Below are 22,737 nucleotides of genomic sequence, written 5' to 3'. Positions count from 1 at the left end.
AAGTGGCTGGAGAATTTAAAAAGACATTTAGCTCTAGGTAACAACTGACCTCAGAGACTCCAAATTTCTAGGACATCTACTTCTCTGTCTCTTATTTTAGTTATGTGTTGTTTTATTACTATTATCACAATTTCTTGGGGGTAATTTTCTGAGTAAGACCCATACTGTGCAATTTGCCTTGTCAATCTCATTTGATGCTCATTAACAATCCCAACTTTCCTGTAAGTGATGTACTATATGTTTAAAGGGAGTCCGATATGTAGCTAAAACTGTTTTCTCTTCTTTTACCTTTTTGGACTTTTTTTCCCCCTAGAGTGAAGGTGAGCAACAATGATTAGTTTCAACTGTATCTTCAGAAGGTTGCTTATGCATATTTTGATAGCCTTGTCAATGAGAATGGATTCCAGGACAATTAACTATCCTTTAATTTTTAAGTATATACTCTGGGGTACAAGACCTTCCTAGGTCCCAGGAACTTTTTCTTTAAGAGGCTGAACACCATGTTATATAAGATAAACAATTGTTGGGTATAAAATTTTTGAGAAGGTTTTTATATTTTTGCATTTGAAATTATTTGGTTATGTATAATTTGGTTTATAAAATATTAAAATTGGCTAAAATTTCTCAACAATCATCATGCAATTCAGACATTCTTAAGTGAGAAAAGCTAACTCATAAAATGTCTCTAAACATAGACTGTTTAAAATTACTAAATTTAGTAATTAATAGCAATAGCATAATGTTCTATTTTGTTGACATTTCAATAAATATCTAATTGTTCTGACTCTACAGTTTCTCTATACTTCAAAACTACAATCTTTTTATTTTCCTTTTAGTTCTCAATATTTTTCTAGGCCCTTGAAAAATGCATTGGCCCTAATCATTAACCTCAGTATCTAAATGTTAAAGAAGCTATGAAGTGTCTGTGCATTCCTGGGTCTAACATGGTACTAGATGGTGATGGTGATGGTGTGGGAGGTTACCCCTCCTACCACCAAAAAGGCTAATGCTATTATAACATGAGCAATCCCAGTTAGCCTAAATGGGTGTACCAAAATTCCTGTGTTTTTTTTTCAAAGCCTACCCTGATTTTACTGTAATTTATGCACTTTCCTCTGAAGTTCCACTCATTTTCACTTTCAAAGATCATCTTGCTTTTGGAAAATTCTCATATCTTAGTACATAAGAATCACCTAGGACCTCTGGTTAAAAATGGAGATTCCTAGGTCCTGACTCCAAAGAATCTCATTGCATAGATATAAGTGGAGCTCAGAAACCACAGTTTTTAACCCTCTGAAACCTTGCAGGGTTTATTGGTTGCTAAGCCACTGGTTGATGCCTTGTGGTTGATGATAAGACCTGCTGAATCAGACGAATTGAAATGCTGGACAAGTCGAGTCAATTTAGGCCTGTCTCTCTTAGCCCTGGCTCCTATTAGAATAACCTTAAGTGTGTTAGTCATTCAGTCGTGTCTGCCTCTTTGCGACCCCATGGACTGTAGCCCACCAGCTCCTCTGTCCTTAGAATTCTCCAGGCAAGAATACTGGAGTGGGTTACCATTGCCTTCTCCAGGAGACCTTCCAGACCCAGGATTGAACCTGGGTCTTCAGCACTGCAGGCAGATTCTTTACCAAGTGAGCCACTAGGGAAGCCTGGGGAGCTTCTAAAAACAGTTAGCCACTCCCTCCCCCACAAGGATTCTGATTTATTTGATCTGGGGCGGAGCTTGTTGTTGTTTAGTCACTAAGTTGAGTCTGACTCTTTGAGACCCCATGGACTGCAGCACACAAGTTTTCCCTGTCCTTCACTATCTTCCCCCAGTTTGCTCAAACTCATGTCCATTGAGTCAGTGATGCCATCCAACCATCTCATCCTCTGCCACCCTTTTCTCCTCTTGCCCTCAATCTTTCCCAGTATCAGGGTCTTTTCCAGTGAATCAGCTCTTCATATCAGGTGGCAGAAATATTGGTACTTCAGTTTCAACATCAGTCTTTTCAATGAATATTCAGGGTTGAGCTTGGGCACTGGTATTTTTTAGAGCTACCATACAACAAATCAAACAGCCTAATTATCATAGGCTATGAGAGCCTAAGGGTGTCAGCTCTCAAAAGGGATTAACTCACCCACTGAGGTGATGATAAGGCCTAAATCTCCTAAAATGAAAATACCACAGCAGAGATTTAGCAAAGCTAAAACCCATCTTCCATTCCCAGTTTGTTTCAACCCCAACACACCCAAGTTGGCCTTACAGCTGCAGCACAAAAAATTGAGCCCTTTACTTGGGTTTTCATCTGCTGGCAGAATGATTTAGTAGCTCTATTATAAAAGCAACTCCATTATAATTAACAGTGTTTGAATTATAAACAAAACCAAAAAAGATGCAGAAGAAACAATCCTTTAATCAAAACTGTAAAACAGAACAATTTCTGGCTGCACTTAAAAGCAAACTCCGAAATATTAAGAGTAAGCTCTCCATTTTTTTGATTCCTGCCTCTTTACTGTAAGAGCAACACTATATATTTTTTTTTGATTAACCAGTTTGCCAACCTGAAGAAACTCACAGTGCGTGATTTAATGAGCATATACTGTATGCATGGTGATTGGCAGGCTGACAGTTGTTTCCTTTCAAACTGACAAGAGAGCACACTAATGTGTGGACATTAGTAAAAAGGTTTGGGGGTCTCTTTTCATTAAATAAGCTTTACAGTTAAAAAACATTCCAACTGTATTGGCAAAGCGGTCATTATTGGTCCCAGGGTGACCTTACTCTCTGTCACTCTCCAAGTCCTCAAATCTTGAAGCAATTATTTTTTAAGATGCAAAATATAGATATTTAGATGCTGGCAGGGGTCTATGGAGCCTTCTGAGTCATGACTCCATTGGTGATTTCATATCACATGAATTCTAATGCACTATGTGCCAGTTCTTCACAACGACTGCTTTATACATTGGAATATTTCTTGGGAATAATACCAATACTGTTAAACTCATTCAATATTTTAGAAGCAGTATATGCATGCTGTCACTTCAATCATGTCCAACTCTTTGTGACCCTACAGACTATAGCCTGCTGGGCTCCTCTGTCCATGGGATTCTACAGGCAAGAACACTGAAGTGGGTTGCACACCCTCCTCCAGGGGATGTTCCCGATCCAGGGATCTACCCCGCATCTCCTGTGTCTCCTGCATTGGCAGACAGGTTCTTTACCACTAGCACCACATGGGAAGACCTAGAAGCAGTATAATGTAGTAAAAATAAAACAGGCTTTGGTGATGTAGAGAAAGGGGTTCAAATTTTGACTTAAAACGTTTATACAGTGCCTTGGTCAAGTGACATCACTTCCCTGAGGCTGTTTCCTAATTTACTAATTTATAACACCTACTTTGTACGTAGAAGACTGTAACATACTTCTCATGGTTATTGACCACATAGGGACACACATAAATAGTAACTAGATAAGCCTCAGAAGTTCAGACTCTGGAGTTTTAAGTTAACTACAGTCAGATTCCTTAGATTTCTACCATGCATGTTTATTGGAGTTATATAAAGACAACAGTAAAATAATACTTATATACCAGTGTGGTCTCAATCATTCCTACCAAGATTATGAAAGGTAGACGTTATTACCCCAATTTTATAAAATCTCAAATACAGGAAGGGATCTTTAAGATCACATGAGAAATTTCTGAAATGTTTTAACTTTTCTGATCATACGAATTTGAAATTTCCTGTGTTTCCCTCTTTGCTCTCCCTGCCAGAAAACCCAGGTGTACATTTGTGTGCTTAGAGTATACTTACACTCCTCTTAGCAATAGTCACTGGTGGAATTCTTTCCTGATTTTATATTAATATACAATAATTATATATATATATATAATTAATCTTATTTTTAAATTGTCTATAAACCATCACAAATAAGGTAGCTATTTCTTAGCTGGCTAATAATGGAGCTAGTAATAACTTGGATGTGTGTCACTTGGTCCAGTCTAGGGACCCTCTCATATATGTATAGACATACAGATATCTACACTCTCCAGCTATGCTTTTGCTTGCACTTGTGTTGAGCTTTGATGCCACAATTTTATGAAACAGTCGCTACCCTAAAGTGATGAGCAACCTGTGTCTCTTAACTTACAACTGGATTATCCTCAAAAAATTTTAGACTCAAAAATACTCAAAGTAACCTCACTGGAACTTTATCAGGTATAAACGCTCACTTATAATTATTATCTTAATGTAATGACCTATTTATTATTATCAAACACACCTTAACTCTGGTAATACTTTTTGCCTTAAAGTTTAATTTTTCTGATACTAATATAGACTTCTTCTGCTTTTACTATGGTGTACTTTTTTCCATCAATTTACTTTCAACTTAACTGTATCTTTATATTTAAAATTTATCTCAACAAAAAATAGTTGTTCTTGTTTTTTAATCCATCCTGATAAACTCTGATTTTTAATTATTTAATCCATTATCATTTTTCTCTTTTTTATTTTTTTATTGAAGGATAATTGCTTTACAGAATTTTATTGTGTCCTGTCAAACCTCAACATGAATCAGCCATAGGTACACATATATCTGCAGTCCATGGGGTCGCTAGGAGTCGGACACGACTGAGCGACTTCACTTTCACTTTTCATGCATTGGAGAAGGAAATGGCAACCCACTCCAGTGCTCTTGCCTGGAGAATCCCAGGGACGGGGGAGCCTGGTGGGCTGCCGTCTATGGGGTCGCACAGAGTCGGAGATGACTGAAGCGACTTAGCAGCAGCAGCAAGCACACATATATCTCCTCCCTTTTGACTCTCCCTCCCATCTCCCACCCCATCCCACTCCTCTAGATTGATACAGAGCCCCTGTTTGAGTTTCCTGAGCTACACATCAAATTCCCATTGGCTATCTATTTTACATATGGTAATGTAAGATTCCATGTTACTCTTTCTATACATCTGACCCTCTCCTCCCCTATGCCCATGTCCACAACTCTATTTTCTATGTCTGTTTCTCCACTGCTGCCCTGAAAATAAATTCTTCAATACCATTTTTCTAGATTCCATATATATGCATTAGAATATGATATTTATCTTTCTCTTTCTGACTCACTTCACTCTGTATAATAGGTTCTAAGGTTCATCTACCTCATCAGAACTGACTGAAATGCATTCCTTTTTATGGCTGAGTAATATTCCATTGTGTATATGTACCACAACTTCTTTATCCATTCATCTGTCGATGGACAGCTAGGTTGCTTCCATGTTCTAGCTATTGTAAATAGTGCTGTAATGAACAAGGGGATACATGTGTCCCTTTCAATTTCGGTTTCCTCAGGGTATATGCCTGGGAGTGGGATTGCTGGTCATATGGTGGTTTTATTCCTAGTTTTTAAGGAATCCCCATACTGTCTTCCACAGTGGCTGTACCAATTTACATTCCCACCAACAGTGCAAGAGTGTTCCCTTTTCTCCACACCCTCTCCAGCATTTACTGTTTGTAGACTTTTTGATGATGGCCATTCTGACGGGTGTAAGGTGATATCTCATTGTAGTTTTGATTTGCATTTCTCTAATAATGAGCAATGTTGAGCATCTTTTCATGTGTTTGTTAGCCATTTATATGTCTTCTTTGGAGAAATGTCTGTTTAGGTTTTTTTCCCACTTTTTGATTGGGTTGTTTGTTTTTCTGGTACTGAATTGTATGAGCTGCTTGTATATTTTGGAAATTAATCCTTTGTCAGTTGTTTCATTCGCTACTATTTTCTCTCATTGTGCAGGTTGTCTTTTCACCTTGCTTATAGTTTCCTTTGCGGTGCAAAAGCTGTTAAGTTTAATCAGGTCCCACTTGTTTACTTTTGTTTTTATTTCCGTTACTCTAGGAGGTGGGTCATAGAGAATCTTGTTTGGATTTATGTCATCAAGTATTCTGCCTATGTTTTCCTCTAAGAGTTTTATAGTTTCTGGTCTTACATTTAGGTCTTTAATCCATTTTGAGTTTATCTTTGTGTTTGCTGTTAGGAAGTGTTCTAATTTCATTCTTTCACATGTAGCTGTCCAGTTTACCCAGCACCATTTACTGAAGAGGCTGTCTTTGCTCCATTGTATATTCTTGCCTCCTTTGTCAAAAATAAGGTACCCATAGGTGCATGGGTTTATTTCTGGGTTTTCTGCCTTGTTCCATTGGTCTATATTTCTGTTTTTGTGCCAGTACCATACTGTCTTGATGACCGTAGCTTTGTAGTAGAATCTGAAGTCAGGAAGGTTGATTCCTCCAGCTCCATTCTTCTTTCTCAAGACTGCTTTGGCTATTCGGGGTCTTTTGTGTTTCCATATGAATTGTGAAATTTTTGTTCTAGTTCTGTGAAAACTGCTACTGGTAATTTGATAGGGGTCACATTGAATCTGTAGATTGCATTTAGTAGTATAGTCATTTTCACAGTATTGATTCTTCCTACCCAGGAACGTGGAATATCTCTCCATCTGTTTATGTCATCTTTGATTTCTTTCATTAGTGTCTTATAATTTTCTGTGTACAGTTCTTTTCTTTCCTTAGGTAAGTTTATTCTTAGGTATTTAATTCTTTTTCTTGCAATGGTGAATGGGATTGATTCCTTAATTTCTCTTTCTGATTTTTCATTGTTAGTATATAGAAATGCAAGTGATTTCTGTGTATTGATTCTGTACCCTGCAACTTTGCTCACTTCACTGATTAGCTCTAGTAATTTTCTGATACTATCTTTAGGGTTTTCTGTTTACAGCATCAGGTCATCTGCAAACAGTGAGAGCTTTACTTCTTCTTTTCCAATCTGTATTCCTTTTATTTATTTACTTTTTGTCTTTTCTGATTGCTGTAGCTAGGACTTTCAGAACTATGTTGAATAACAGTGGTGAAAGTGGACACCCTTGTCTTGCTCCTGATCTTAGGAGGAATGCTTTCAGTTTTTTACCATTGAGTATAATGCTTACTGTAGGCTTATCATGTATGGCCTTTACTATGCGACCCCATGGACTGTAGCCTACAAGGCTCCTCCCTCCATGGGATTCTCCAGGCAAGAGTACTGGGGTGGGTTGCCATTTCCTTCTCCTGGGGATCTTCCCAACCCAGGGATCGAACCCAGGTCTCTTGCATTCCAGGTAGACACTTTAACCTCTGAGCCACCAGGGTAGGTTCCTTAGGTGCCCATATTTTTTTTAAGAGTTTTAATTATAAATGGGTGCTGAATTTTGTCAAAGGCTTTTTGCACGATGCTGGATGCTTGGGGCTGGTGCACTGGGACGACCCAGAGGGATGGTATGGGGAGGGAGGAGGGAGGAGGGTTCAGGATGGGGAACACATGAGAAATAAAGGAATAAAAAAAAAATTAAAATAAATAAATAAATAAATAAAATATTGAGACATATACGATAAAAAAAAAGAAAAAAAAAAGAAGGAAAAAAATAGAAAAAGATTATCATACATTTTTTATCTTTCAATTTGTTGATATGGTGTATCACATTGATTGATTTGTGTATATTGAAGAATCCTTGCATTCCTAGAATAAAACCAACTTGATCATGGTGTATCAGCTTTTTGATGTGTTCCTGAACTGTTTGCTAAAATTCTGTTGTGGATTTTTGCATCTATATTCATCAGTGATATTGGCCTGTAGTTTTCTTTTTTGTGTGTTGTCTTTGTCTGGTTTTGGTATCAGGGTGATAGTGGCCTTGTATAATGAGTTTGGAAGTGTTCCTTCCTCTGCAATTTTCTGAAAGTTTTAGAAGGATAGGCATTAGGTCTTTTATAAATGTTTGATAGAATTATCCTGTGAAGCCATCTGGTCCTGGGCTTTTGTTTTTTGGGAGATTTTTGATCACAGCTTCAATTTCAGTGCTTGAAACTGGGTTGTTCATAATTTCTATTTCTTCCTGGTTCAGTCCTAGAAGATTGAACTTTTCTAAGAATCTGTCCATTTCTTCCAGGCTATCCATTTTATTGCCATATGATTGTTCACAATTACCTCTTATAATCCTTTGTATTTCTGCATTGTCAACTGTACAACAGTAACCTCTCTTTTTTCATTTCTAATTTTGTTGATTTGATTCTTCTCTCTTTTTTCTTGATGAGTTTGGCTAAAGGCTTGTCACCTTTGTCTTCTCAAAGAACCAGCTTTTAGTTTTATTAATCTTTACTACTGTTTCTTTCATTTCTTTTTCATTTATTTCTTTTGGGATCTTTATGATTTCTTTCCTTTTACTAATTTGGAGAGTTTTTTTCTTCTTCTTTTCCCAGTTGTTTTAGGTGTAAAGTTAGCTTGTCTAGTCGATGTTTTTCTTCTTTCTTGAGGTAGGATTGTATTGCTATAAACTTCCCTCTTAGAACTGTTTTTGCTGCATCCCATAAGTTTTGAGTTGTCATGTTTTCATTGTCATTTGTTTCTAGAAATTTTTTGATTTCCTTTTTGATTTCTTCAATAACCTGTTGGTTATTTAGAAACATGTTGTTTAATCTTCATGTGTTCGTGTTGCTTACAGTTTTACTTTTTCCTATAATTGATATCTAGTCTCATAGCATTGTGGTCAGAGAAGATGCTTGATATGATTTCAATTTTATTAAATTTACTGAGGTTTGATTTGTGACCCAAGATGTGGTCTATCCTGGAGAATGTCCCAGGTGCAGTTGAGAAAAAGGTATATTCTTTGCATTTGGATGGAATGTCCTGAAGATATCAATGAGATCCATTTCATCTAATGTATCATTTAAGACTTGAGTTTCCTGACTAATTTTCTGTTTTGATGATCTGTCCATTGGTGTGAGTGGGGTGTTAAAGTCTCCTACTATTATTGTGTTACTGTCAATTTCTCCTTTTATGTCTTTTATTGTTTGTCTTATGTATGAGATGCTCCTATGTTGGGTGCATAGATATTTACAATTGTTATGTCTTCCTCTTGGATTGATCCCTTGATCATTATGTAGTGTCCTTCCTTATCTCTTGTAATCTTCTTTATTTTAAGATCTATTTTGTTTTATGTGAGGATTGCTACTCCAGCTTTCTTTTGCTTCCCATTTGCATGGAATATATTTTTCCACCCTCTCACTTTCAGTCTATACGTGTCTTTAGGTCTGAAGTGGGTTTCTTGTAGATAGCATATAAATGGGTCTTGTTTTTGTATCTATTCAGCCAGTGTATGTCTTTTGGTTGGAGCATTTAGTCCATTTTCATTTAAAGTAATTATTGATATATATGTTCCTATTACCATTTTCTTAATTGTTTGTGGTTGATTTTGTAGATCTTTTATCTTCTCTTGTATTTCTTGACTACATAAGTCCCTTTAACATTTGTTGTAAAGATGGTTTGGTGGTACTCAATTTTCTTAATTTTTGCTTGTCTGAAAAGCTTATTTCTCCATCAATTTTGAATGAGATCCTTTCTGGGTGCAGTAATCTTTCCTGTAGATTTTTCCCTTTCAGTACTTTATATATCTTGCCATTCCCTTCCGGCCTGCAGAGTTTCTGCTGAAAGATCAGCTGTTAAGCATATGGGGTTTCCCTTGTATGTTATTTGTTGCTTCTCCCTTGCTGCTTTTAATATTCTTTCTTTGTATTTAGTCTTTGTTAGTTTGATTAGTATGTATCTTGGCATGTTTCTCCTTAGGTTTATCCTGTATGGGACTCTTTGTGACTCTTGGAGTTGAGTGACTATTTCCTTTTCCATGTTGGGGAAATTTTCGACTATGATTTCTTCAAAAATTTTCTCATACCTTTCTTTTTCTCTTCTTCTTCTGGGACCCATATAATTCGAATGTTGGTGCATTTGATATTGCCCCAGAGGTCTCCGAGACTGCCCTCAGTTCTTTTCATTCTTTTTACTTTATTCTGCTCTTCAGAAGTTATCTTCACCATTTTATCTTCCAGCTCACTGATTTATTCTTCTGCTTCAGATATTCTGCTATTCATTCCTTATAGAGTATTTTTAATTTCAGTAGGTGTGTTGTTTGACTCTGTATGTTTATTCTTCAATTCTTCTAGATCTTAGTTAATTGATTATTGCATTTTCTCCATTTTGTTTTCAAGGATTTTGATCATCTTTACTATCATTATTCTGAATTCTTTTTCAGATAGTTTGGCTATTTCCTCTTCATTTATTTGGACTTCTGTGTTTCCAGTTTGTTCCTTCATTTGTGTAGTATTTATCTGCCTTTTCATTATTTTTTTTATCTTACTGTGTTTGAGGTCTCCTTTTCCCAGGCTTCAAGGCTGAATTCTTTCTTCCTTTTGGTTTCTGCCCTCCTAAGGTTGGTCCAGTGGTTTCTGTAAGCTTTCTATAGGGTGAGATTTGTGTTGAGTTTTTGTTTGTTTGTTTTTCCTCTGATGGGCAAGGGTGAGTGAGGTGGTAATCCTGTCTGCTGATGACTGGGTTTATATTTTTGTTTTGTTTGTTGTTTAAATGAGGTTGTCATGCACAGGGTGCTGCTGGTGGTTGGGTGATGCCAGGTCTTGTATTCAAGTGGTTTCCTTTGTGTGCGTTCTCACTATTTGATATTCCCTAGGGTTAGTTCTCTGGTTGTCTAGGGTCTTGGAGTCAGTGCCCCCACATCAAAGGCTCATGGCTTGATCTCTCTCCAAAGACCACCCTAGGTCCAATCTACCAAGATTTTCACCCAACATGAAAGGGCCTTTATTTGAGTTCCAAAGCCAGTGTGCAACATTAACATTCTATATGAAGCCTGGCATGCTGCAGTCCACCATGTTGCAAAGAGTCTGACACAACTGAGCAATGGAACAATAAAATCATTCAATATAAATAAATATGATTAACATGATATGGTTGCACTTACAGCTACAATTTCATTGCTTGGTTTCCTTTTGCCTCTTCTGCTTTTTGTTCTCTGTTCAATCTTTCCTGCATTCTTTTTGAATCATTTTTAAAGTGCTTAGGATTCTACTTTATCTACTGGATTTTCAGTTATTTTTCTAAGCATTAAAATATACATTTTTGAGCTTTCACAGTCTACTTAAGAGTTCATTTCATTACCACCCCATATAAAATTGAAAACTATACAATTATATAAGTCCATTTAATATGCACCCCCCTCATTATTTATGTTATAATTGTCTTACATATGATATCTACATATAGTACATTATAAGTATCACAAGGCAGTGTTATGATTTGGCTTTTTAATTTTCTGTGCATTTTAAAGATACTGAGATGAAAATACTCTTTCATATTTACAATTTCTGATATTCTTGATTCATTCTTGAAGATTTAAGATTCCATCTGGTGTTATCTCACTTCAGCTTGAATAACTTCCTTTAGCATTTCTTGTGTTGTAGGTCTGCTGGCAATGAATTCTCTTAGCTTACTTTTATCTGAAAATGTCTTTAATTTGTCTTCAGTCTCAAAGGATATTTTCACTATACATAGATTTCTGGGTTAACAGGATTTTTCTTTTTCCTTCTCTGTACTTAAAAAATATCATTTCACTTTTCCTAGACTCTATAGTTACTGATAAGAAGGCAGTGCTGATTTGAAGTACAGTGTCCTGGAAGGTAACCTGCCATTTTCTCTGACCACTATCAAAAGTTTCTCTTTACTGTTGGTGTCCAACAGAATATGATGTGCATAGGTACAGTTTTCTTCAAATTAATCTTGTTTGAAGTTCACTGAGTTTCTGGATCTGTAAATGTATACATTTCATCAAATTAAAAAAAAATGTGGCCATTATTTCTTCAAATATTTTCCTTTCCCATTCTCTTTCTTGTCTTCTTCTGAGACTCCAATTACATATATGTTAGACATTTTTACTTATGTTACATAGATCTCTGAGGCTCTATTTGTTATTCTTTAGTTTTTTAAATCTTTCTTCTGGGACTTACCCAGTGGTCCAGAGGTTAAAACTCCACCTTCCAGTGCAGGGGATGTGGGTTCAATCCCTAGTCAGGGAACTAAGTTCCCACATACAGTGGAGTATGACCAACAATTAAAAAATAAAAAAAACTCTTTTCTTTCTGTTCTTAAGAATAAAATTTGCTTCTGTTCTATCTTTAGGTTCATTGACACCTTCTATTATTTCCAATGGATGTAAGCTCAGTGAATTTTTATTTCAAATATATTTTCAGTTCTGGAATCTCCATTTGTTTCTTTTTTGTAGTTTCCATTTACTATATTTTTTACTCATTGTGAGTGTACCTTTCTAGCCTCATTGAGTATGGTTATAAAAGCTGTTTTAAAATCTTTGCTAATTCCCACCTTTGGGTCATCTTGGAATTAGACTTTTATCTTCAGAAGGGGTCACATTTTTTTGGTTCTTCATATCTTATGTAATTTGGGATTGTATTATGTGAATGTATGATGCAAATATTTTGAAGCAAAGACTCTAAAATCTGTTCGAATTCTGTGAAGAGTACTGATTTGTTTGTTTTAGCAAGCAATTAATTTGATTATATACAAGGTGAAAACTATCTCTTGGGTGGCAGCTCAAACTTCAGTTCAGTTCTTTCATCTCCAGCTGTGCTAGCTTGTATCTCGGAGAAGGCAATGGCACCTCACTCCAGTACTCTTGCCTGGAAAATCCCATGGACAGAGGAGCCTGGTAGGCTGTAGTCCATGGTGTCGCTAAGAGTCGGACACGACTGAGTGAATTCCCTTTCACTTTTCACCTTAATGCATTGGAGAAGGAAATGGCAACCCACTCCAGTGTTCTTGCCTGGAGAATCCCAGGGACGGGGGAGCCTGGTGGCCTTCCGTCTATGGGGTCTCACAGAGTCGGACACGATTGAAGCGACTTAGCAGCAGCTTGTATCTGCTCCACACATTCATGATTCAGGAGTCAGTCAAAACTTTGGGTTTTATTTATACACAGAATCGGGAGCTTCCTCATCCGCCTTTCCGCTTTCCAGAATTCTAGCTTAAGGGCTTCCCTGGTGGCTCAGTGGTAAAGAATCCACCTGCCAATACAGGAGACACAGGTTTGATCTCTGGTTCAGGAAGATCCCACATGCCACAGAGAAACAAAGTACACGACCCTCAACTATTGAGCGTGCTCTAGAGCCTGGGAGCTCAAATGCTGGGCTCCTGTGTTGAAGCTACTGAAGCTCATGTGTCCTAGAGCCTCTGCTCTACAACAAGAGCAGCCACCTCAATGAGAAGCTCCTACACCGCAACAAAGAGTGGCCCCCGCTTGCCGCAACTGAGAAAGTCTGCAACAACAAAGACCCAGCACAGCCAAAAACAAATAAATAAAATTATTAATTTAAAAACAATATTCTAGCTTCATTTTCCAGGGGCTGTTGTTGCACTGAACCCTGTTCCTGGGGTCTTCAAACTAAAAAGATTGTGGTTTTTCTACTGGAGTTAGTCACCTGAAGTGACATTAACCTCACCATGCATACCCTCAGTCGAAAAAGCCATAAAATGGGGAAATCACTCTGCACTGAGCCTGCTTCTAAGTTTTGAATCTGAAGTTCCTTTCAGAATCTACCTACTTATTTTGACTCTCTAGGGTTGTCAGGTAGTTTTTCTCGCATACTTTACAGTTTCTATATGTGAAGATACCAGGTTCAACAGCACATACTTAGCCATACTAGAAGTGGAAACAAGTGAAAAACATTTAGGAAATACTCTTTTGCACCTCCCAGTTCCTCTCAAAATATTTAACCTTCATTCACTACCTCACCTAGTGATATTTGGTTTTGGTTTTAGGTAGAAACATAAGTCAGAGCTTCCTTGATCACCCTGCCAAGTACATGAGAAGATGTGGAATGAAAGTACAGCATAAAGTTAAATGATAAAATGATAAAACATCAATCAGATCTGGCAGTAACACTGGCAGCATTTAATCTCAAAGCAATGAGGCTTATACGGGTTCATGACTACCGGAGATAATCTACATGGTACTTTGCCACGTTATTTATTTTACCCTAGTTTTTTGATCTCAGATATCTCTATATCTTGCCTCATTGAAAACTGCAATAGGTAATATCCTATGAGAAACAGGATATTGAAAATAATATCCTTAGTCAGTGATACAGAATCAGTAAGTGCACATTTCCTTCCCATAATAGTCCTTACCAACTCTTAAGAGCTTCTGTATGCCAAGTATCTTGCTTATCACTTTATAATAATTGCCATTTAATCCTTCATAAGCATTCTGTGAGGCAGTTCCCATAATTAGCCCCATATTTTGGAGGAAGATCCCAGAGTTCAGAGAGGTTAAATGAGTTAACCGAGATTACACAGCAAATGGCAGAAACCTGTCAGTCTCCTTAAAGAAAAGAAACAGTGAAGTATAGGTCTTCAGAATCATGAAGGACATGCCTTTTACTATGAAGAGAGAAAAGGGAAGTCTTTCTAAGCAAAGAGAAATAGGTGGAGATGCTAAAAGCCAAAGTTATAGAATGCAATTCCTCCTTCTGCTAATAATTAATATTAAAATACTCCTCTTTTAGATCTATATATTTCATATTGACAGCTTTCATGTTAAAAAGAGCTTTGCTTCAGGGCTCAAAAACACTAACCAGAACCATAACACAAGGATCAAACAATTCTGTGCAAAACTCATACCAGGGTTCCATTTCAGCTCATTTCATTTACCATCCTTAAGCCTTCTTCATCTTCCAGAAAAACCCTCTAGACAGGAAGGTGATTCACCAGAAAGAAGTCAGGGCCATCAAGAAGTGAAGATGTCTGACTCATCCCTCCATAATCTGCCTTTGGTGAGTATTTCTAGAAAACACAGCAATGTGTCACAGCCCTACACATTTGAGGGATAGTCTTGCCCGATTTTGTAAACTTTGCATAAATCTATAAGTTTTAAACAACTGTGGAATACGAGAGACTAGAAGGCAGACAATGTAAAATGGAAACAAGAGAATGGATCGTGACTGAAAGCATAATAAATGTTTGTGTTCTGACACATGGGGCTGTTCAATATTTATATTTATTACACATGCTAAATTGTTAGCTGAGACTTTGGAATGGGGAGATACTGTGAGTGGAATAAAGATGAGAAGGAGTGAGAGAAGAGGAAAGGGGGATGTACATATGAGTTCCAGGAAGGGTTTAAATGAACACTGTCCACTGATATCATGCCGGGGAAGTATTGCCCATATTCACGTATTTCCAGTCCTTTATTGCTATTTTTAAAAATGCATATTAAATGTATCCAGTGAAATCATTCAAATACATACAAAGATGAGTAATTACTTTGTCCTATCCGCAAGTCTTTTTTATAAGATATATTCTTCACTGTCCCAGCAAATGCCACTAGAACTTCCTCTGACCAAGAACAATCCATTGCCATTTTAGGAGGTACATTTCATGTCAGATGTGACCTCCTGCCACTACTAATGCCATCTCATCTCCAGGATCATTCTCAAAACCACGTAAAGCCTAACAACTCGACTATGTAACTGTTTAACCTTACTTTTTACACACAAAAATTATTAAATATGTGTAACTGTCTGGTGGGGGGAGACTAACATAATAGATGTCAATCAGGCAATAGTTAGACTACATTTCATAAAAGGGAAGGTAATGCTTTCTTCAAAAAGTAAAGTCATCACTCCTTATTTAACTGACATAATATTTATACCCTGAGTTTTAAATGGCAGCTACAAATAGAAGTCAGGAGAGGCTAAATTCTCTACGGAAATCGAGCCCTGAAATTCTACCTGTTTAAGGGTTCTATTTTATGTGTACATAGGAATCTTACTGCTATGATACAGATGTCCATAGTAAGTCAGGTATGCCTAATTCTATGAAAAAAATCTGAAATTAAGTAAACACTACCTGCCTGAAGACTGTTACTTCCTCAGAGTGCTCAACAGAAGGGTGCACGGAGTTTCTGCAGAGGCTGTTCGGCAGGTTGGCAGTCCTGGAATACCTACATCAGAAAAGAGAAATTCAGATGATCATTTCTGCAGTGATCCAGATGGCTTATAGGTACAGCTTCATTAGGGACATTCAGCATGAATACTGAGCAAACAGGACTGCATTGGTACTGTTGAAAGGGTAAAATAAAAGCACATGTGTAATGTCTAAGTATTGTCATTGGTCTGCACTGACCCCTACAAGATCACATAAAGGAAGAGGCAGAATGGTGCTCTGAAATTCCATCTTCCACTTCTAGTCAGTCCTGGGCTGTTCTAGCTGCATTGTTATTTGACCCTCTTCATAGTCAGCCAGTACTGCCATTGGGGTTTTCCATTTTGCAGAAAGATGAAGCCAACCTGCCAACCTGTCAGCAAGAGTACCTCTCTGGTTTTGTGGTTCAGTTCAGTTCAGTCGCTCAGTCGTGTCTGACTCTTTGTGACCCCATGAATCGCAGCACGCCAGGCCTCCCTGTGCATCACCATGTCCCGGAGTTCACTCAGACTCACGTCCATCGAGTCAGTGATGCCATCCAGCCATCTCATCCTCTGTCGTCCCCTTCTCCTCCTGCCCCCAATCCTTCCCAGCATCAGAGTCTTTTCCAATGAGTCAACTCTTCACATGAGGTGGCCAAAGTACTGGAGTTTCAGCTTAAGCATCATTCCTTCCAAAGAAATCCCAGGGCTGATCTCCTTCAGAATGGACTGGTTGGATCTCCTTGCAGTCCAAGGGACCCTCAAGGTTTTGTGGCGGTCTATGCCAAATCATCTGGCCAGTCTGAAGGGTACTTTGTGGGTCAGTTTACCTACTTTCTTTTGAAACCCTAGTGTCCATGAGAATCAGAAGGAATCTGACAACAGAAGGAACAAAGGTTTGTGGTCCTACTAGCCTGAGTTTCAATTCTAGTAATGCATTTCACTATCTCTGTGTCTTATATAGCTGCTGAACTCCATTGAGCCTCACTTTTCACTTCTGTCAAATGGGCATAATAATATATATATGAAGGGTATATTTATAAAGAGAATATTTTTTTTTAATTAGGACAAAACCCCAAGCACAATTTCCTGGCACATGTTAGGGACTTGTATGCAGGTCAAGAAGCAACACTTAGAACTGTTCTTGGAACATGGAACAATGGACTGGTTCAAAATTGGAAAAGGAATATATCAAGGCTGTATATTGTCACCCTGCTTATTTAACCTATATGCATAGTACATCATGAGAAACACTGGGCTGGATGAAGCACAACCTGGAATCAAGACTTCCAGGAGAAATATCAACAACCTCAGATATGCAGATGATACCATTTTAATGGCAGAAAGTGAAGAGGAACTAAAGAACCTCTTGATGAAGGTGAAAGAGAAGAGTGAAAAAGCCAGCTTAAAATTCAGCATTCAAAAAACAAAGATTGTGGCATTCAGTCCCATCACTTCACAGCAAATAGATGGGAAAAAGTGGAAACTGTGACAGACTTTATTTTCCTGGGCTCCAAAATCACTGTGGACAGTGACTACAGCAACGAAATTAAAAGATGCTTGCTTCTTGGAAGAAAAGTTAAGACCAACCTAGACAGAGTATTAAAAAGCAGAGACATCACTTTGCTGACAAAGGTCCATATAGTCAAAGCTATAGTTTTTCCAGTAGTCATGTACAGATTTGAGAGTGGGACCATAAAGAACAGTGAGTGCCAAGAACTGATGCTTTCACATTGTGATGCTAGAGAAGACTCCTGAGAGTCCCTTGGACAGCAAGGAAATCAAATCAGTTAATCCTAAAGGAAATCAACTCTGAATATTCATTGGAAGGACTGATGCTGAAGCTAAAGATCCAATATTTGGCCACCTGATGCAAAGAACCAACTCAATGGAAAAGACCCTGAAGCTGGGAAAGATTGAGGGCAGGAGGAGAAGAGGAAAGATTGAGGGCAGAGGATTAGGTGCTTGGATGGTATCACTGACTCAATGGACATGAGTTTGAGCAAATTCTGGGAGACAGTGAAGGACAGGGAAGCCTGGCGTGCTGCAGTTCATAGGGTCGAAAAGAGTTGCACAAGACTTAGCAATTGAACAACAAAGAACATGAAACAGACAGAGAATAAGTAACCAAAACATATAAGGAACTACTAAAATCAAGAAAAAAGATGAACAAACATATAGGGAAAAATGGTTGTTCAAAGAAGAAATCTCAATGAACAATGAACATTAAAAAAAAAGCTCAGAATCACTAGAGTAAAATGCATATTTGCATATTATATTAATGGAATTCCATTTTTATTTTGTTAGAATAGTAAACATGGAAAAGGTAGACAAAAGCCAGTGTTGTCTAAGATGTAGGGGAAAAAATAGCATAATACTCTAGTTTACCTCTGGCCAAATCATGAATTGGTATATCTTTCTGGTGAGCAATTTCATTATATTTATCAAAAGTAATACTACAATATCCTATGGTATACTGATTCTTCCTGCAGGGTATCCTGGACTCAAGCAACACGGACACAAGAAGACACATACTAAAATAATACTGAAGTGTTTTTGTTTTTGTACAGCAAACTTTGGAAATGATCTAAAGGTTGCACTGGGAATGGAATAGGTCAATAAAATGCACTATATGTATAGGATGGAATATTATGGAGCTGTTAAAATTGATCAATTGATTTTTATGGCATCAATGCAGCTAATTTTTGTAAATACTGTGGTGTTAAAAAAGCAACAAGGAAAGATTTAAACATTAAATATTCAAACAAAATAGTGTATATTGGTTGTTGGTATATATGTGTGTGTGCATAAAAAATACAAACAATACACTAGTTAAAAACATCCTAAATTTATGGTAGGGAACTTTTGGTAGACAGCTGAGACAGTAAAGAGTGGAAGGAAAGCCAGATGTGGTACTTAACAGGGAATTTGGTTTCATCAATAATTGCTTTTAAAAGAAACAAACACACAAACTGGAAGTAAATCTGACTAAACATAAACAGATGCTCCTTTTTAGATAGTAGGAATACAGATGCCTATTACACTACCTTTTGGGCTTTTCTGTATCTTTACATTTTTCTCGAAATAAAGGAAGTAAAGGGAAAGGGAGGGAGGAAGAAAGGAGGGGAGGGGAGACAGGAGGGAGGGGAGAAGGAGACAGGGAGGAGGACGTCCATCACCAGTTCTGTGTACACTTAAACTGGCCTCGGGTGGTTGGTTTCTTTAAGGATGAAACTCAAAACTGGTTTCATTATCAGTGAGAAGGATGGTGATTCCTCCCTGGTTGGCTCAGCTCAGAGGACTGAATTTAAGTTCAGCCAGTAGAGGGAACCATCTGTCATTTGGAAAGACACTCAGCCCTTAGCCAGGAGAGCCCTTCTGCACATACCAGCGCCTCTGGGAAGAGGGAACATACATTTACAGACCAAGGAAACTTGGAGCACACCATGGACATCTTTTCAACCTTTCTAAAAGGTTCGCTGTAATTTTGTAGAATCAAGGGAACAATATGTCTGATTAGTTCTTCAGCCGACTGAGCGATTTTGCTTTTTATATTTCTCTCCTTGAAGCGAGTTTGCCATTAACCTTGTATGTTCTAGGGTTTGAAATTAAATTCTCCCCCCTCCAAAATGGAATTTTTGCTTTAAAATAAAAGTTAGCTTTAAGATAATTTATTTCTACTAGTAATACTGAAAGACCCTCTTTGAGGTGAGGAGGTCATTCTTTAAAGAGACTAGAATTGCAAAGAGTGTTCCTTTTCTTCTTGGAGGGAGAATCTGTGGAGGAAAAAAAAAGCTTGCAGGAAAGTTCAATAATCATGAAGTGAAAGCCCCAGAAGATCCAATGCTTCCTCCTGGGCCAATACTGTGTTGAAAAATGCCTTCTATGTACACTTCCTTGAGAGACCTTAAGTTCTTGAAGAATCAGTTAGCTAAACTCTTAAAGGAAAATTTGGCAATCCCTGTATCTACATAATGCACCCATGAGGGCAGAAGGCACCAAGGCAACGCTGGACATGCCTCAATTGCTTCGCCCCATCACAGACCTTATATTTAAATATTGCCATCCTTTTGTGTCATCCTAGAAGAAGGGATTTGGGTTGGTTTCTAACAACAAAACAAACACATAATGTAGAAAGGGGATGTTATAAAAGAGTTACCAGTGTAAATGTGCTATTTTGTCCCTTTGAAATTGGGTGATGATAAACACGATTCCACACACGGAAATCAGACTTTGCAGAGCTACTACATGGAATCATTTAATTTGTCTGAGTAAGTACTTACAATAATGTGGCTGCTCTGCACTGCAATAAACATTGGCTTTTCAAATGAACAAATGAAATATGTGATAACTCCTTATTAACAGAACTGCAGCAAAGGACATTAACCAAGGGGGTGGTGCACCAAAGAAGACTCATGGGGGAAGAGAAAAAAATCCCACTCCAATGCTCTGAAAATGAAAATAAAGAATCTTATGGCCCCTGATTCTACATTTTTTTTTTTTTTTTTTTTGCTCCTGGCTAAAAACAGGGTGGAGGCCTCACAATGAAGTGATAGAGAACTGTTGCTATTTTGGGTTGTCACAAGGTAACTTATCACACTGCTCAGGACACATGAGGACACTATCAATTTGTTCCTCCAGATCATAAACCAGAGGATGCTTTAGTAAAATAGCATAGGGAGAACAATTTTGCGTGGTGGTTAAGAATGTTCATTTGAATCCAGGGCTCCACCAGCCAATTAAGTGCATGACTTTATCGGAATCATCAATCTCCTTTAATGCTCATTTTCCTCGTTGGTAAAATGCAGCAAATAATTTTGCCTTCCTCACTGAGTTATAAGGGGTACATTTTATGTAAAGGGCCTGGAACATGGTTAGAATTTAACAGAAGTAGCTACCATCACCTTTTCTTTTTTTTTTAAGCATCAGCATCATTATTATTATGTTTAACAGTATCCTCATTATTATATTTAACAGTATCCTCGTTTTCATCCATTATCCTCATTTTCATTGAAAATTCATTAAAAGCACAACCCACCATGCTGTTTGGTAATTAGTGACTTTCATTCACTTAACAAAGTATTTAATGAGTATCTAGTAAGTGCCAGACTCTATGATACAGGATGGGGTATGAAGGTGATCAAAATCAAAAGTGATCTATGCCTTCTGGAGCCTACTAGAGGAGACAAACAGTAGTCAAACAGTCCCACAGGGAGTGAGTATTTTCCACCTGCAGGGAGAGCTCCAGAGGAAGGAAGCAAATCCTTTTCAGAGATACTAAAACAAACGAAGTTGGATTTAATGTGAGAACTCAAGTATGGCTTTCTAGGGAGAGAGAATACAACATTCAGGGGCAGAGTAGTATCTTCATTGTTACTGAAAGTCAGTGCAAAATCGTCCATTGAATGGCCCATTTTAATTGAAGAACTATACCTCCACTACCTGGGGCTTCCCAGGTGGCTCAGGGATAAGGAATCTGCCTGCTAATGCAGGAGACACAGGTTCAATCCCTGGGTTGGGAAGATGCTCCAGAGGAGGAAATGGCTACCCACTCCAGTATTCTTGCCTGGGAAATCCCATGGATAGAGGAGCCTGGACAGCTTCAGTCCAGGCTTGCTAAGAGTTGGACATGACTTAATGACTAAAATAACAACAGTCTCCAATAACTACTTGGCACTGGGCACCTGTGCTGAGCCCTGGGACATAACAGTAAGCAAGACAGATATGAATTCATGCCCTAAATCTTTCCTCCCCATACTTATTCCTCAGTATGAAAACTGCACTAAAGCCAATGTTCACTTCGTAAACCAGTAAATTCCACCTTCAGTTTTGATCCCAAAGAAATTCTACCAGAGTGAAAAACTATGATGCTTTCCCTGGTCAGACAAAGAATTCCCTTTCTGCCTTAGAGACCAGGAAACTTACAACCAAATTTAGTTCTTCCATCCTATGTGTTCATACTAGTAAAGATGATCACAATTCTGTCTTATGGTTATTTTATTATTTGCACATTACCTTTAATTTAGTAAACAGCTTCAAATTCTTTGGGAAGTTGGCTAAAAGAGAGGAGGGAAGGGAAACTAAATGAGGAAAATAAGGGGAGGTTTTTGAGGTCTGGAATTGTTCAAGGTGCTGTTTGCAGTTTTCATAGCATCTCACACAGATGTTGAATGGAAAGCACTTAATAACTTTGGACTGATGCATGGATCAACGTTGAATACACAGCTTTCTTGGCTCAACATGCGTTCCATTATGGGGGATGGGAGGGACTGAAACTTGCCTAGTGAAGTGAAAGTCGCTCAGTCTTGTCCGACTCTTTTCAACCCCATGGACTGTACAGTCCATGGAATTCTCCAGGCCAGAATACTGGGGTGGGTAGCTGTTCCATTCTCCAGATCTTCCCAACCCAGGGATTGAACCCAGATCTCCCACATTGCAGGCGGATTCTTTACCAGCTGAGCCACCAGGAAAGCCCTGAAACTTGCCTGCTTCGCTTTGATTTTCAGTTTGAGAGGGAGAACTAAAAAAGTAGGTGAAAAATTTAGCATGGTTGTCACTTGTCAAACATTTCAGTAACCAAAGAGAAGAACCATGGAGACCACAAAAAGAGCATCGTAAGAGAACGTTAAAGTATCCTGAGAGATTTATTTCAGGCAATAAGGTCCCTGTAATAGAACATTTCTCTCTGTTACTTTAGTGCTAGTCAAAACAAGAGAAATGTCATAGTTTAAACTGATGTCTAAGTAACAGGAAAATGTTAAGTTGCTTTATGACAAAATGGAAATATATTTGTAATTCTATTTCCTGGTGTTCTCTCACTTATGCTGGGGGAAAAAAAAAAAAACCTGTTAGTCCTTTTGATTTAAAACTCCCCATTGGGATAACTAAACTATAATCTGTCTGGTTAACTACAAG

General features: G+C 37.9%; 1 protein-coding gene across 3 annotated transcripts in view; it reads right to left on the bottom strand.

Moving 5' to 3' along the window:
* The window catches only part of FHIT (fragile histidine triad diadenosine triphosphatase), a 1,529,906-nt gene that overhangs the window by 1,077,906 nt on the left and 429,263 nt on the right, over nucleotides 1-22,737 (bottom strand). For all 3 annotated transcript variants that reach the window (XM_061396522.1, XM_061396521.1, XM_061396520.1), the window contains exon 3: nucleotides 15,767-15,860. The gene's annotated coding sequence lies outside the window, so the exon portion shown is untranslated. The remainder of the gene's footprint in view (nucleotides 1-15,766; nucleotides 15,861-22,737) is intronic.

The sequence above is a fragment of the Bos javanicus genome, chromosome 22 (assembly GCF_032452875.1).
Source record: "Bos javanicus breed banteng chromosome 22, ARS-OSU_banteng_1.0, whole genome shotgun sequence".
Classification (NCBI taxonomy): domain Eukaryota; kingdom Metazoa; phylum Chordata; class Mammalia; order Artiodactyla; family Bovidae; genus Bos; species Bos javanicus.
Note: the sequence above shows the minus strand (reverse complement) of the source record. Positions and strands in the feature narration are given on the sequence as shown.